The following is a 15,706-nucleotide window of genomic DNA, read 5'->3' on the forward strand; positions in this document are numbered from 1 at the left end:
CCACACTTCCCCCAGTCCACCCAGCAGTCCACACTTCCCCCAGTCCACCCAGCAGTCCACCCAGCAGTCCACCCTGCCCCCAGTCCACCCAGCAGTCCACCCTGCCCCTCAGTCCACCCAGCAGTCCACCCTGACCCTCAGTCCACCCTGCCCCTCAGTCCACCCAGCAGTCCACACTGCCCCTCAGTCCATTCAGCAGTCCACCCAGCAGTCCACCCTGCCCCTCAGTCCACCCAGCAGTCCACACTGCACCCCAGTCCACCCAGCAGTCCACCCAGCAGTCCACACTGCCCCCCAGTCCACCCAGCAGTCCACCCAGCAGTCCACACTGCCTCCCAGTCCACCCAGCAGTCCACGCTTTCCCTCAGCTTACCCAGCAGTCCACCCTGCCCCCAGTCCACCCTGCCCCCCAGTCCACCCAGCAGTCCACACTGCCCCCCAGTCCATTCAGCAGTCCACCCAGCAGTCCACCCTGCCCCTCAGTCCACCCAGCAGTCCACACTGCCCCCCAGTCCACCCAGCAGTCCACACTTCCCCCCAGTCCACCCAGCAGTCCACCCTGCAGTCGAGTCGTCACCCCAGTCCACCCAGCAGTCCACACTGCCCCCCAGTCCACCCAGCAGTCCACCCTGCCCCCCAGTCCACCCAGCAGTCCACCCTGCCCCCCAGTCCACCCAGCAGTCCACCCTGCCCCTCAGTCCACCCAGCAGTCCACCCTGCTCCTCAGTCCACCCTGCCCCTCAGTCCACCCAGCAGTCCACGCTTTCCCTCAGCAGTCCACCCAGCAGTCCACCCTGCCCCTCAGCAGTCCACCCAGCAGTCCACCCTGCCCCTCAGCAGTCCACCCAGCAGTCCACCCTGCCCCCAGTCCACCCAGCAGTCCACCCTGCCCCTCAGTCCACCCAGCAGTCCACCCTGACCCTCAGTCCACCCTGCCCCTCAGTCCACCCAGCAGTCCACACTGCCCCTCAGTCCATTCAGCAGTCCACCCAGCAGTCCACCCTGCCCCTCAGTCCACCCAGCAGTCCACACTGCCCCCCAGTCCACCCAGCAGTCCACCCAGCAGTCCACACTGCCCCCCAGTCCACCCAGCAGTCCACCCAGCAGTCCACACTGCCCCCAGTCCACCCAGCAGTCCACGCTTTCCCTCAGCTTACCCAGCAGTCCACCCTGCCCCCAGTCCACCCTGCCCCCCAGTTCACCCAGCAGTCCACACTGCCCCCAGTCCATTCAGCAGTCCACCCAGCAGTCCACCCTGCCCCTCAGTCCACCCAGCAGTCCACACTGCCCCCCAGTCCACCCAGCAGTCCACCCAGCAGTCCACACTGCCCAGCAGTCCACACTGCCCCCCAGTCCACCCAGCAGTCCACCCAGCAGTCCACACTGCCCCCCAGTCCACCCAGCAGTCCACACTTCCCCCAGTCCACCCAGCAGTCCACACTGCCCCCAGTCCACCCAGCAGTCCACCCTGCCCCCCAGTCCACCCAGCAGTCCACACTGCCCCCCAGTCCACCCAGCAGTCCACCCTGCCCCTCAGTCCACCCAGCAGTCCACACTGCCCCTCAGTCCATTCAGCAGTCCACCCAGCAGTCCACCCTGCCCCTCAGTCCACCCAGCAGTCCACCCTGCCCCTCAGTCCACCCTGCCACTCAGTCCACCCAGCAGTCCACACTGCCCCCCAGTCCACCCAGCAGTCCACCCAGCAGTCCACCCTGCCCCCCAGTCCACCCAGCAGTCCACACTGCCCCCCAGTCCACCCAGCAGTCCACACTTCCCCCCAGTCCACCCAGCAGTCCACACTTCCCCCCAGTCCACCCAGCAGTCCACCCAGCAGTCCACCCTGCCCCCCAGTCCACCCAGCAGTCCACCCTGCCCCTCAGTCCACCCAGCAGTCCACCCTGACCCTCAGTCCACCCTGCCCCTCAGTCCACCCAGCAGTCCACACTGCCCCTCAGTCCATACAGCAGTCCACCCAGCAGTCCACCCTGCCCCTCAGTCCACCCAGCAGTCCACACTGCCCCCCAGTCCACCCAGCAGTCCACCCAGCAGTCCACACTGCCCCCCAGTCCACCCAGCAGTCCACCCAGCAGTCCACACTGCCTCCCAGTCCACCCAGCAGTCCACGCTTTCCCTCAGCTTACCCAGCAGTCCACCCTGCCCCCAGTCCACCCTGCCCCCCAGTCCACCCAGCAGTCCACACTGCCCCCAGTCCATTCAGCAGTCCACCCAGCAGTCCACCCTGCCCCTCAGTCCACCCAGCAGTCCACACTGCCCCCCAGTCCACCCAGCAGTCCACCCAGCAGTCCACACTGCCCCCCAGTCCACCCAGCAGTCCACCCAGCAGTCCACACTGCCCCCCAGTCCACCCAGCAGTCCACACTTCCCCCCAGTCCACCCAGCAGTCCACCCTGCCCCCAGTCCACCCAGCAGTCCACACTGCCCCCAGTCCACCCAGCAGTCCACCCTGCCCCCCAGTCCACCCAGCAGTCCACCCTGCCCCCAGTCCACCCAGCAGTCCACCCTGCCCCTCAGTCCACCCAGCAGTCCACCCTGCTCCTCAGTCCACCCTGCCCCTCAGTCCACCCAGCAGTCCACGCTTTCCCTCAGCAGTCCACCCAGCAGTCCACCCTGCCCCTCAGCAGTCCACCCAGCAGTCCACCCTGCCCCTCAGCAGTCCACCCAGCAGTCCACCCTGCCCCCCAGTCCACCCAGCAGTCCACCCTGCCCCTCAGTCCACCCAGCAGTCCACCCTGACCCTCAGTCCACCCTGCCCCTCAGTCCACCCAGCAGTCCACACTGCCCCTCAGTCCATTCAGCAGTCCACCCAGCAGTCCACCCTGCCCCTCAGTCCACCCAGCAGTCCACACTGCCCCCCAGTCCACCCAGCAGTCCACCCAGCAGTCCACACTGCCCCCCAGTCCACCCAGCAGTCCACCCAGCAGTCCACACTGCCCCCCAGTCCACCCAGCAGTCCACGCTTTCCCTCAGCTTACCCAGCAGTCCACCCTGCCCCCCAGTCCACCCTGCCCCCCAGTTCACCCAGCAGTCCACACTGCCCCCCAGTCCATTCAGCAGTCCACCCAGCAGTCCACCCTGCCCCTCAGTCCACCCAGCAGTCCACACTGCCCCCCAGTCCACCCAGCAGTCCACCCAGCAGTCCACACTGCCCAGCAGTCCACACTGCCCCCAGTCCACCCAGCAGTCCACCCAGCAGTCCACACTGCCCCCCAGTCCACCCAGCAGTCCACACTTCCCCCCAGTCCACCCAGCAGTCCACACTGCCCCCCAGTCCACCCAGCAGTCCACCCTGCCCCCCAGTCCACCCAGCAGTCCACCCTGCCCCCAGTCCACCCAGCAGTCCACCCTGCCCCTCAGTCCACCCAGCAGTCCACACTGCCCCTCAGTCCATTCAGCAGTCCACCCAGCAGTCCACCCTGCCCCTCAGTCCACCCAGCAGTCCACCCTGCCCCTCAGTCCACCCTGCCACTCAGTCCACCCAGCAGTCCACACTGCCCCCCAGTCCACCCAGCAGTCCACCCAGCAGTCCACCCTGCCCCCCAGTCCACCCAGGGAGGCGATGCCCGACTGATGGGACTCCATCCGAATGCCGTGGCTTCCTACTCCAGGGCTCTATTTCACCCATCAGCTGGTAGATACGCCCACTGAGAGGTCCAAGGTTGCCACGGTCAATTCCCTCATGACCGGGTGGGCATTGGAGTGGGCTACAACTGTCTGGGAGGGAGAAGAGGAAGATCTGGGTTCCTATTATGTTCCTATTGCGGCCTGGAGGGGGACCAGTGCCGGGTGCTTAACGTCACCCCGCTCTCCTCTCCTTTTCTGATCCCTGAGGAGAAGAAGAGCTGTGCTCCTATGAGAAGTTCATGGCTCTGTTCAGGGAGGTCTTCAACCATCCACCGGAGGGCACAGGGGGAAGTGAGTGACTGTTCCAACTCTGGCAGAGTGTCAGACCGCTTGCTAGACATCAAAACACTAGAGGGGCGCTAGTGTTAGGAGGTGGAGAGCTCAGCAGAACATCTCGTTCTCCCCTAATCTACCCTTACACCCTCTCTCTTACACATTCCTCATAGGGAGGGGGAGATGGTGGTTCGTAAACACATTCTGGAACAGTAAAGCTATCCAGGCAGGCAGTAACACTTGTGTGGGTTTTTCCACCAACAGCGGTGGCTCGTCAGTCTGTGGTTCGGTCTGGTCAGTGGCTTCCAGCCTGAGTCAGCCTGTCCCAATGGCACCCTATTCCCTACGTTGTGCACTACTATTGATCAGGGCCCTATGGCACCCTATTCCCTACGTAGTGCACTACTATTTATCAGGGCCCTATGGCACCCTTTTCCCTATATAGTGCACTACTATTGATCACGGCCCTATGGCACCCTATTCCCTATATAGTGCACTACTATTGATCACGGCCCTATGGAACCCTATTCCCTATATAGTGCATATTGTGTGTCTTTCCCTCTCTGTGTGTGTTTCTCCCTCTCTGTGTGTGTTTCTCCCTCTCTGTGTGTGTGTCTCTCCCTCTCTACGTGTGTGAGTCTCTCCCTCTCTACGTGTGTCTTCCTCTCTGTGTGTGTGTCTCCCTCTCTGTGTGTGTCTCTCCCTCTCTGTGTGTGTGCTCCCTCTCTGTGTGTGTGCTCCCTCTCTGTGTGTGTGCTCCCTCTCTGTGTGTGTGCTTCTCTTCCTCTCTGTGTGTGTGTCTTCCTCTCTGTGTATGTGTCTTCCTCTCTGTGTGTGTGTCTTCCTCTCTGTGTGTGTCTTCCTCTCTGTGTGTGCTTTTCTCCCTCTCTGTGTGCTTCTCTCCCTCTCTGTGTGCTTCTCTCCCTCTCTGTGTGCTTCTCTCCCTCTCTGTGTGCTTCTCTTCCTCTCTGTGGGCTTCTCTCCCTCTCTGTGCGCTTCTCTCCCTCTCTGTGCGCTTCTCTCCCTCTCTGTGTATGTGTCTTCCTCTCTGTGTGCTTCTCTCCCTCTCTGTGCGCTTCTCTTCCTCTCTGTGTATGTGTCTTCCTCTCTGTGTGCCTCTCTCCCTCTCTGTGTGCTTCTCTTCCTCTCTGTGTGCTTCTCTTCCTCTTTGTGTGCTTCTCTTCCTCTCTGTGTGCTTCTCTTCCTCTCTGTGTATGCGTCTTCCTCTCTGTGTATGCGTCTTCCTCTCTGTGTATGCGTCTTCCTCTCTGTGTATGCGTCTTCCTCTCTGTGTATGTGTCTTCCTCTCTGTGTGCTTCTCTTCCTCTCTGTGTATGCGTCTTCCTCTCTGTGTATGCGTCTTCCTCTCTGTGTGTGTGTCTCCCTCTCTGTGTGTGTGTCTCCCTCTCTGTGTGTGTGCTCCCTCTCTGTGTGTGTGCTTCTCTCCCTCTCTGTGTGTGTGCTTCTCTCCCTCTCTGTGTGCTTCTCTTCCTCTCTGTGTGTGTGTCTTCCTCTCTGTGTGTGTGTCTTCCTCTCTGTGTGTGTGTTTTCCTCTCTGTGTGTGTGTCTTCCTCTCTGTGTGTGCTTCTCTCCCTCTCTGTGTGCTTCTCTCCCTCTCTGTGTGATTCTCTCCCTCTCTGTGTGCTTATCTCCCTCTCTGTGTGCTTCTCTTCCTCTCTGTGGGCTTCTCTCCCTCTCTGTGCGCTTCTCTCCCTCTCTGTGTGTTTCTCTTCCTCTCTGTGTATGTGTCTTCCTCTCTGTGTATGCGTCTTCCTCTCTGTGTATGCGTCTTCCTCTCTGTGTATGTGTCTTCCTCTATGTGTGTGTGTCTTCCTCTCTGTGTGTGTGTCTTCCTCTCTGCGTGTGTGTCTTCCTCTCTGTGTATGTGTCTTCCTCTCTGTGTGTGTCTTCCTCTCTGTGTGCTTCTCTTCCTCTCTGTGTATGTGTCTTCCTCTCTGTGTGTGCGTCTTCCTCTCTGTGTGTGCGTCTTCCTCTCTGTGTGTCTCTTCCTCTCTGTGTGTGTGTCTTCCTCTCTGTGTGTGTGTGTCTCTTGCTCGTCCTGTCCTTCTCCCCGTTTCGGTTGCCAGGCTATTATCACTAATTCTGTATTTAGTTTAAGGTTTTCCTTTGTTTTGGGGTCTTTTACACGGGTTATTCAGCTAAAGTGAGGTCTCTTTCCAGCATACTTTCTCTGACATCAACCAATAGTTGATTCATTCTTATTAGTCAATTCCATCTGTGTATGTTTTACCATTGGGGACAAATCATTTGGGTTAATGTGAATATTGTGTTTTTGGATCGGTTTCTGGGCAGAGACGGTTGTCCATAAACGCTCTGTGTTGGTATGACCCTTCATTTAATTGGTCTAGTAGAAGGGGAAGTCTCACTAATTCTGCCCTGTGGTTGGTGGGGTGTCTGTGTGGACATGTTGGATGTTTTCAAGGTGCAGTTGTTTTCCTGTGGGTGTTTTGTCCCATGATTTGTATTTTGACAGCAATGCTGGATCCCATATTTATTTCACTACGAGGATTGGTTGGATTATAGGGTTTACATTTGTGTATTGTTTTCTTTATTGAGGAGTATGCTCTACTTGCCTTGTCTGTTGTGATAGCAATGTCAAACACCCCATTCCTTCTCTCTCTCTCCTTCCCTCATTCATTTTCGCACTTTCCCTCATTCCTTCTCTCTCTCTCCTTCATTCCTTCTCTCTCTCTCTCTCTCTCTCCTCTCCTCATTCCTTCTCTCCCTCATTCCTTCCTCCTCTCCTCATTCCTACTCTCTCTCTCTCCTCATTCCTTCTCTCTCTCTCCTCATTCCTTCTCTCTCCTCTCCTCATTCCTTCTCTCTCCTCTCCTCTCCTCATTCCTTCTCTCTCCTCTCCTCTCCTCATTCCTACTCTCTCTCCTCTCCTCATTCCTACTCTCTCTCCTCTCCTCATTCCTTCTCTCTCTCTCTCCTCTCCTCATTTCTTCTCTCTCTCTCTCCTCTCCTCATTTCTTCTCTCTCTCCTCTCTTCATTCCTTCTCTCTCCTCTCCTCATTCCTTCTCTCCTCATTCCTTATCTCTCTCCTCTCCTCATTCCTTCTCTCTCTCCTCTCCTCATTCCTACTCTCTCTCCTCTCCTCATTCCTACTCTCTCTCCTCTCCTCTCTTCATTCCTTCTCTCTCTCCTCTCCTCATTCCTTCTCTCTCTCTCTCCTCATTCCTTCTCTCTCTCTCCTCATTCCTTCTCTCTCCTCTCCTCATTCCTTCTCTCTCTCCTCTCCTCTTCATTCCTTCTCTCTCTCTTCTCCTCATTCCTTCTCTCTCTCCTCTCCTCTCCTCATTCCTTCTCTCTCTCTCCTCTCCTCTCCTCATTCCTTATCTTTCTCCTCTCCTCATTCCTTCTCTCTCTCCTCTCCTCATTCCTACTCTCTCCTCTCCTCATTCCTTCTCTCTCTCCTCTCCTCTCCTCATTCCTTCTCTCTCTCCTCTCCTCTCTTCATTCCTTCTCTCTCCTCTCCTCATTCCTTCTCTCTCTCCTCTCCTCTCTCTCTTTCTTCATTCCTTCGCTCTCTCTTTCTTCATTCCTTCTCTCTCTCTCTCCTCATTCCTTCTCTCTCTCTCCTCATTCCTTCTCTCTCTCTCCTCATTCCTTCTCTCTCTCTCCTCATTCCTTCTCTCTCTCATTCCTCTCTTCATTCCTTCTCTCTCCTCTCTTCATTCCTTCTCTCTCCTCTCCTCATTCCTTCTCTCTCCTCTCCTCATTCCTTCTCTCTCCTCTCCTCATTCCTTCTCTCTCCTCTCCTCATTCCTTCTCTCTCCTCTCCTCATTCCTTCTCTCTCCTCTCCTCATTCCCTCTCTCTCTCTCTCCTCTCTTCATTCCTTCTCTCTCTCTCTCTCTCCTCATTCCTTCTCTCTCTCCCCATCTTGCCGTCTTCTGCTGCCCGCACTGTGGAGCAGAGCCAAGATGTTTGGTGGGAAAAGTGCTGTCTGTCCAGCCCTCTGAATAACAGAAATAAATCACATGGCTATGAGCTAATCATCAATTCTCAAGTAGCCCGATAGAGGAAACTGTGTGTGTGTGTGTGTGTGTGTGTGTGTGTGTGTGTGTGTGTGTGTGTGTGTGTGTGTGTGTGTGTGTGTGTGTGTGTGTGTGTGTGTGTGTGTGTGTGTGTGTGTGTGTGTGTGTGTGTGTGTGTGTAAAGAAAAGCAGGGGAGGAACTGAACTGACATTTGGAAAAATGTGCCGTGTAGCTAAGAGAGAGGCTGAGATCCGAACTGTGTCCCAAATGGCATACTACTACGTAATACTCACTATTTTCCATAGTGCGCAGGACAAAAGTACTGCACTATAAAAAGGGTGACACAGGGTGACACACACACACACACACACACACACACACACACACACACATGGGGCTAGAGAACGTTAAAAGCTGTTGATGGCTCATTTGTGGTGCCAACAGCTGAGGGTGTTCTCACCCTCAGTAGCGAGATGAAGCCGATGTGATTCCACTCTGGCACCAGCAACAAAACAACCACCAATACTCTTCCTATAGCCTATAGCCCAGGTCCAGACAGACAAATCCCCTTGGCCCTGAGACAATCTATACTAACATACCTCGCTGCCACAAAAATGTGCGCACACACCACACACACAAAGCTTTCCCACACACACACACACAAAGCTTTCCCACACACACACACACACACACACACACACACACACACACACACACACACACACACACACACACACACACACACACACACACACACACACACACACACACACACAAAGCTTTCCCACCACACACATTGACAGACTGACAAATCATGTGCTTTGTTATTTGATTATTTTCTCCATAGTATGTCCATCTCTGATAGGCTACTCCATATTAGGGGTATTTCTGATAGGCTACTCCATATTAGGGGTATTTCTGATAGGCTACTCCATATTAGGGGTATTTCTGATAGGCTACTCCATATTATGTACAGTACCAGTCAAAGGTTTGGACACCTACTCATTCAAGGGTTTTTCTTTATTTTTACTATTTTCTACATAAAATAAACCATAAAATAAAATAACACATATGGGATCATGTAGTAACCAAAAAGTGTTCAACAATTTAAAATATATTTTAGATTCTTCCAAGTATCCAACCTTTGCCTCGATGACAGCTCTGCACACTCCTGGTATTCTCTCAACCAGTGGTGGAGGGGCTGTACTTTGGAAAAGTAGGCGTGGTTATAATCTGCCTGGTTGGCCCGGGGGTATCGTCGGACGGGGCCACAGTGTCCCCCGACACCTGCTGTTTCAGTCCCCAGTATCTATGCTGCAACAGTCTGTGTCAGGGGGCTATGGCCAGTCGGTCATATCTGGGGGTATTTCTCCAGTGTGATCTTAGGTATGTTCCCTCTAATTCTCCCACCTCTCTCGCCGGAGGACCTGAACCCTAGGACCATGACAACTCCTGGTTGTCCCTGTCCATGTCCACCTGATCGTGCTGCTCATCCAGTTTCTGCTGTTCTGCCTGCGGCTATGGAACCCTGACCTGTTCACCGGACCTGCTACATTATCCCGGACCTGCTGTTTTTGACCCTCTCTCTCTCTCCCCAGCTCTCTACCACACCATCTGTCTCAACCTCTGAATGAAAAGCCTACTGACATTGACTCCTGAGGTGCTGACCTGTTGCACCCTCTACAACAGTGTAACTCACAATTTGTTTGTTAACCTCTTACACTTATGGTGGCGCTATTTCATTTTTGGAAGAAAAACGTTCCCGTTTTAAACAAGATATTTTGTCACAAAAAGATGCTCGACTATGCATATAATTGCTACTGTTCGAAAGAAAACACTCTGACGTGTCCAGAAATACAAATATCTTCTCTGTGCGTGCCCTTTAACGTGAGCTTCAGGCAAAACCAAGATGACTTGGCATCCAGGAAATGACAAGGATTTTTGAGGCTCTGTCTTTCATGATCTCCTTATATGGCTGTGAACGCAAGAGGAATGAGTCTGCCCTTTCTGTCGTTTCCCCAAGGTGTCTGCAGCATTGTGACGTATTTGTAGGCAGATCGTTGGAAGATTGACCATAAGAGACCACATTTACCACGTGTCCGCCCGGTATCCTGCGCCGAAATTGGTGCGCAAAAGTCACCTGCCAGTATTTTTCCATGGGGCAGAGAGAGAGAAGCAAGCTTCCAAGAACTGCATGTCAATGAAGAGATATGTGAAAAAACACCTTGAGGACTGATTCCAAACAACGTTTGCCATGTTTCGGTCGATATTATGTAGTTAATCCGGAAAAAGTTTCACGTTGTAGGTGACTGCATTTTCGGTTCGTTTCGGTAGCCAGGCGCAATGTAGAAAACGGAACGATTTCTCCTACACACAGACGCTTTCAGGAAACACTGCGCATTTGGTATGTGACTGAGACTCTCCTCATTGAAAACATCAGAAGCTCTTCAAAGGTAAATGATTTTATTTATTTGGTTATCTGGCTTTTGTGAAAATGTTGCGTGCTACATGCTACACAAAATGCTATGCTAGCTTTGCATACTCTTACACAAATTAGTCAATTTCTATGGTTCAAAAGCATATTTTGAAAATCTGAGATGACAGTGTTGTTAAGAAAAGGCTAAGCTTGAGAGCAAACGCATTATTTTAATTTTATTTGCGATTTTCAGAAATCGTTAACGTTGCGTTATGCTAATGAGCCTGAGGCTTAGTCACAATCCCGGATCCGGGATGGGGAGTTTCAAGACGGGGCAACTTTGGTTTGAGACAATCGCACAGATCTTTAATTTGTTGTACCTTTTCTTCCAATATTATCAATTATCAATTGAGAGCAAATTCAGAGCAACAGAGCTCATGGGCTATAAGTTTTGATTTGTAATACATTGTATGGCTGCATGATGTGACTCTAATGATGATTTGAAAAAAGTAGCGATAGTAGCAACTCACTGCCTTCCTGAAGACAAACAATGTATACGAAATGCTTCAGTCTGGTTTTAGACCCCATCATAGCACTGAGACTGCACTTGTGAAGGTGATAAATGACCTTTTAATGGCATCAGACCGAGGCTCTGCATCTGTCCTCGTGCTCCTAGACCTTAGTGCTGCTTTTGATATAATTGATCACCACATTCTTTTGGAGAGATTGGAAACCCAAATTGGTCTACACGGACAAGTTCTGGCCTGGTTTAGATCTTATCTGTCGGAAAGATATCAGTTTGCCTCTGTGAATGGTTTGTCCTCTGACAAATCAACTGTACATTTCGGTGTTCCTCAAGGTTCCGTTTTAGGACCACTATTGTTTTCACTATATATTTTACCTCTTGGGGATGTCATTTGAAAACATAATGTTAACTTTCACTGCTATGCAGATGACACACAGCTGTACATTTCAATGAAACATGGTGAAGCCCCAAAATTGCCCTCGCTAGAAGCCTGTGTTTCAGACATAAGGAAGTGGATGGCTGCAAACGTTCTACTTTTAAACTCGGACAAAACAGAGATGCTTGTTCTAGGTCCCAAGAAACAAAGAGATCTACTGTTGAATCTGACAATTAATCTTAATGGTTGTACAGTCATCTCAAATAAAACTGTGAAGGACCTCGGCGTTACTCTGGACCCTGATCTCTCTTTTGACGAACATATCAAGACTGTTTCAAGGACAGCTTTTTTCCATCTACGTAACATTGCAAAAATCAGAAACTTTCTGTCCAAAAACGATGCAGAAAAATTAATAGACTACTGCAATGCTCTACTTTCCGGCTACCCGGATAAAGCACTAAATAAACTTCAGTTAGTGCTAAATACGGCTGCTAGAATCTTGACTAGAACCAAAACATTTGATCATATTACTCCAGTGCTAGCCTCCCTACACTGGCTTCCTGTCAAAGCAAGGGCTGATTTCAAGGTTTTACTGCAAACCTACAAAGCTTTACATGGGCTTGCTCCTACCTATCTCTCTGATTTGGTCCTGCCGTACATGCCTACACGTACGCTACGGTCACAAGACGCAGGCTTCCTTATTGTCCCTAGAATTTCTAAGCAAACAGCTGGAGGCAGGGCTTTCTCCTATAGAGCTCCATTTTTAAGGAATGGTCTGCCTACCCATGTGAGAGACGCAAATTCAGTCTCAACCTTTAAGTCTTTACAGAAGACTCATCTCTTCAGTGGGTCATATGATTGAGTGTAGTCTGGCCCAGGAGTAGGAAGGTGAACGGAAAGGCTCTGGAGCAATAAACCGCCCTTGCTGTCTCTGCCTGGCCGGTTCCCCTCTCTCCACTGGGATTCTCTGCCTCTAACCCTATTACAGGGGCTGAGTCACTGGCTTACTGGTGCTCTTTCATGCGGTCCCTGGGAGGGGTGCGTCACTTGAGTGGGTTGAGTCACTGATGTGATCTTCCTGTCTGGGTTGGCGCCCCCCATTGGGTTGTGCCATGGCTATACTCAGCCTTGTCTCAGGATGGTAGGTTGGTGGTTGAAGATATCCCTCTAGTGGTGTGGGCGCTGTGCTTTGGCAAAGTGGGTGGGGTTATAGCCTTCCTGTTTGGCCCTGTCCGGGGCTATCATCGGATAGGGCCACAGTGTCTCCTGACCCCTCCTGTCTCAGCCTCCAGTATTTATGCTGCAGTAGTTTATGTGTCGGGGGGCTGGGGTCAGTTTGTTATATCTGGAGTATTTCTCCTGTCCTATCTGGTGTCCTGTGTGAATTTAAGTATGCTCTCTCTAATTCTCTCTTTATCTCTTTCTTTCTCTCTCTCTCTCGGAGGACCTGAGCCCTATGACCATGCCTCAGGACTACCTGGCATGATGACTCCTTGCTATCCCCAGTCCACCTGGCCGTGCTGTTGCTCCAGTTTCAACTGTTCTGCCTGTGATAATTATTATTAGACCATGCTGGTAATTTAGGAACATTTGAACATCTCGGCCATGTTCTGTTATAATCTCCACCCACATGTCTGGGAAAAACCTGTAACCAGCCCAGGTGACAGACCCATATGCCGGTAGTGGTCAAATTCTTAAAGTTTAAGGACAAGAAGACTGTTCTGGAGAAGTGCTTTTTAAGAGGAACCAACATTTTCATATAATGCGGACTACTCGGAAGCTGTGCGCCAGAAGCGGAGACAATTTAAGGGCGCTCTCGAGAGGCTAGGTGACAGACCCAGGCCGGTTAGTATCTGTAGAACACACATACAAACAGCACAACGGGTGTGTCAACAGGAGCAGGCATTCTCTATGTCCTCACCTCGGTTACCTCTGCGAGAACTGAAGGGAAGGGACTATATGTGTAACTATGGATATGAGCTGACGAGGACTTGCCAAGTTAAACAGAAGCATACAAACTCCATATCACTCCTCGGGTCCATTGGGTGGGTCACACACACGCAGACACACACCTTCGTATCAATCCATTGGGTTGGGTCACATCCTGGGTGCACGAACAAAGCCGCCGCCAAGTCCCAACTAGTCCAGTTTTTTTTATTTAAATTCCATCTCCTCCCACGCTGGTTCTTTCCAAGCATGTATCCCAAATGGCACCCTGATCCCTTTATAGGGCACTACTTATGAGCAGAGACATATGTGACCTGGTCAAAAGTAGTGCACGACATGGGATCCCATTTTGTGGACAAATCCCTAGAAGATACAGACTGCCGCCATGACATGATGACACACATTCTGTTTTGCAACTGACTTCCCACATTGACTGAATGCATTACAGTGTGTTTCTAGGCCAAACAACTGACTTCCCACATTGACTGAATGCATTACAGTGTGTTTCTAGGCCAAACAACTGACTTCCCACATTGACTGAATGCATTACAGTGTGTTTCTAGGCCAAACAACTGACTTCCCACATTGACTGAATGCATTACAGTGTGTTTCTAGGCCAAACAACTGACTTCCCACATTGACTGAATGCATTACAGTGTGTTTCTAGGCCAAACAACTGAATTCCCACCCTGAATGCATTACAGTGTGTTTCTAGGCCAAACAACTGACTTCCCACCCTCACTGAATGCATTACAGTGTGTTTCTAGGCCAAACAACTGACTTCCCACCCTGAAAGCATTACAGTGTGTTTCTAGGCCAAACAACTGAATTCCCACCATGACTGAATGCATTACAGTGTGTTTCTAGGCCAAACAACTGAATTCCCACCATGACTGAATGCATTACAGTGTGTTTCTAGGCCAAACAACTGAATTCCCACCATGACTGAATGCATTACAGTGTGTTTCTAGGCCTAACAACTGAATTCCCACCCTGACTGAATGCATTACAGTGTGTTTCTAGGCCAAACAACTGAATTCCCACCCTGACTGAATGCATTACAGTGTGTTTCTAGGCCAAACAACTGAATTCCCACCCTGACTGAATGCATTACAGTGTGTTTCTAGGCCAAACAACTGACTTCCCACCCTGACTGAATGCATTACAGTGTGTTTCTAGGCCTAACAACTGACTTCCCACCCTGAAAACATTACAGTGTGTTTCTAGGCCAAACAACTGAATTCCCACCATGACTGAATGCATTACAGTGTGTTTCTAGGCCAAACAACTGAATTCCCACCATGACTGAATGCATTACAGTGTGTTTCTAGGCCAAACAACTGAATTCCCACCATGACTGAATGCATTACAGTGTGTTTCTAGGCCAAACAACTGAATTCCCACCCTGACTGAATGCATTACAGTGTGTTTCTAGGCCAAACAACTGACTTCCCACCCTGACTGAATGCATTACAGTGTGTTTCTAGGCCTAACAACTGACTTCCCACCCTGAAAACATTACAGTGTGTTTCTAGGCCAAACAACTGAATTCCCACCATGACTGAATGCATTACAGTGTGTTTCTAGGCCAAACAACTGAATTCCCACCATGACTGAATGCATTACAGTGTGTTTCTAGGCCAAACAACTGAATTCCCACCCTGACTGAATGCATTACAGTGTGTTTCTAGGCCAAACAACTGAATTCCCACCCTGACTGAATGCATTACAGTGTGTTTCTAGGCCAAACAACTGACTTCCCACCCTGACTGAATGCATTACAGTGTGTTTCTAGGCCTAACAACTGACTTCCCACCCTGAAAACATTACAGTGTGTTTCTAGGCCAAACAACTGAATTCCCACCATGACTGAATGCATTACAGTGTGTTTCTAGGCCAAACAACTGAATTCCCACCATGACTGAATGCATTACAGTGTGTTTCTAGGCCAAACAACTGAATTCCCACCATGACTGAATGCATTACAGTGTGTTTCTAGGCCAGATGAGCATCATACAGCTGTTAAGTGAGGAGCCAGAATAAATATTTTTACTAATGTTTATGGGTAGAGGTTATGAGAACAGGGAAACACCTGGGTTAGGGGGGGAGGTCAGAGGTTACAGATGAGAATCCTACCTTTCACACAGAGGGGTTTAACATGAAGCAGCTGAGAACAGGGAAACACTGGGAGACAGAGTGGATACATCAGAACTGACTGACTACAATGTTGATCCGATCAAACTTGAGAACATTGTCACTTTAATTAATGTTTAAAATAATGTTTACATACTTTACTTATTTCATATGCATATATTGTATTCTTGTCAATGCCACTGTGACATTGCTCGTCCTAACATTAATCTATTTCTTAATTCCGTTATTTTACTTTTTGTTGTGAATTGTTTTTAGATACTACCACACTGTTGGAGCTAGGAACACAATCCTTTCACTACACCTGCAAAAACATCTGCTATATATGTGTATGTGACCAATAAAATGTGATTCAATTTGAAACCTACAG

The 15,706-nt window shown here is 50.9% G+C and overlaps 1 protein-coding gene across 4 annotated transcripts in view; it reads right to left on the bottom strand.

Moving 5' to 3' along the window:
* The window catches only part of slx4ip (SLX4 interacting protein), a 176,440-nt gene that overhangs the window by 115,164 nt on the left and 45,570 nt on the right, over positions 1-15,706 (bottom strand). The window lies entirely within an intron of this gene.

This window comes from Oncorhynchus masou, chromosome 18 (assembly GCF_036934945.1).
Source record: "Oncorhynchus masou masou isolate Uvic2021 chromosome 18, UVic_Omas_1.1, whole genome shotgun sequence".
NCBI classification, from domain to species: Eukaryota; Metazoa; Chordata; class Actinopteri; order Salmoniformes; family Salmonidae; genus Oncorhynchus; species Oncorhynchus masou.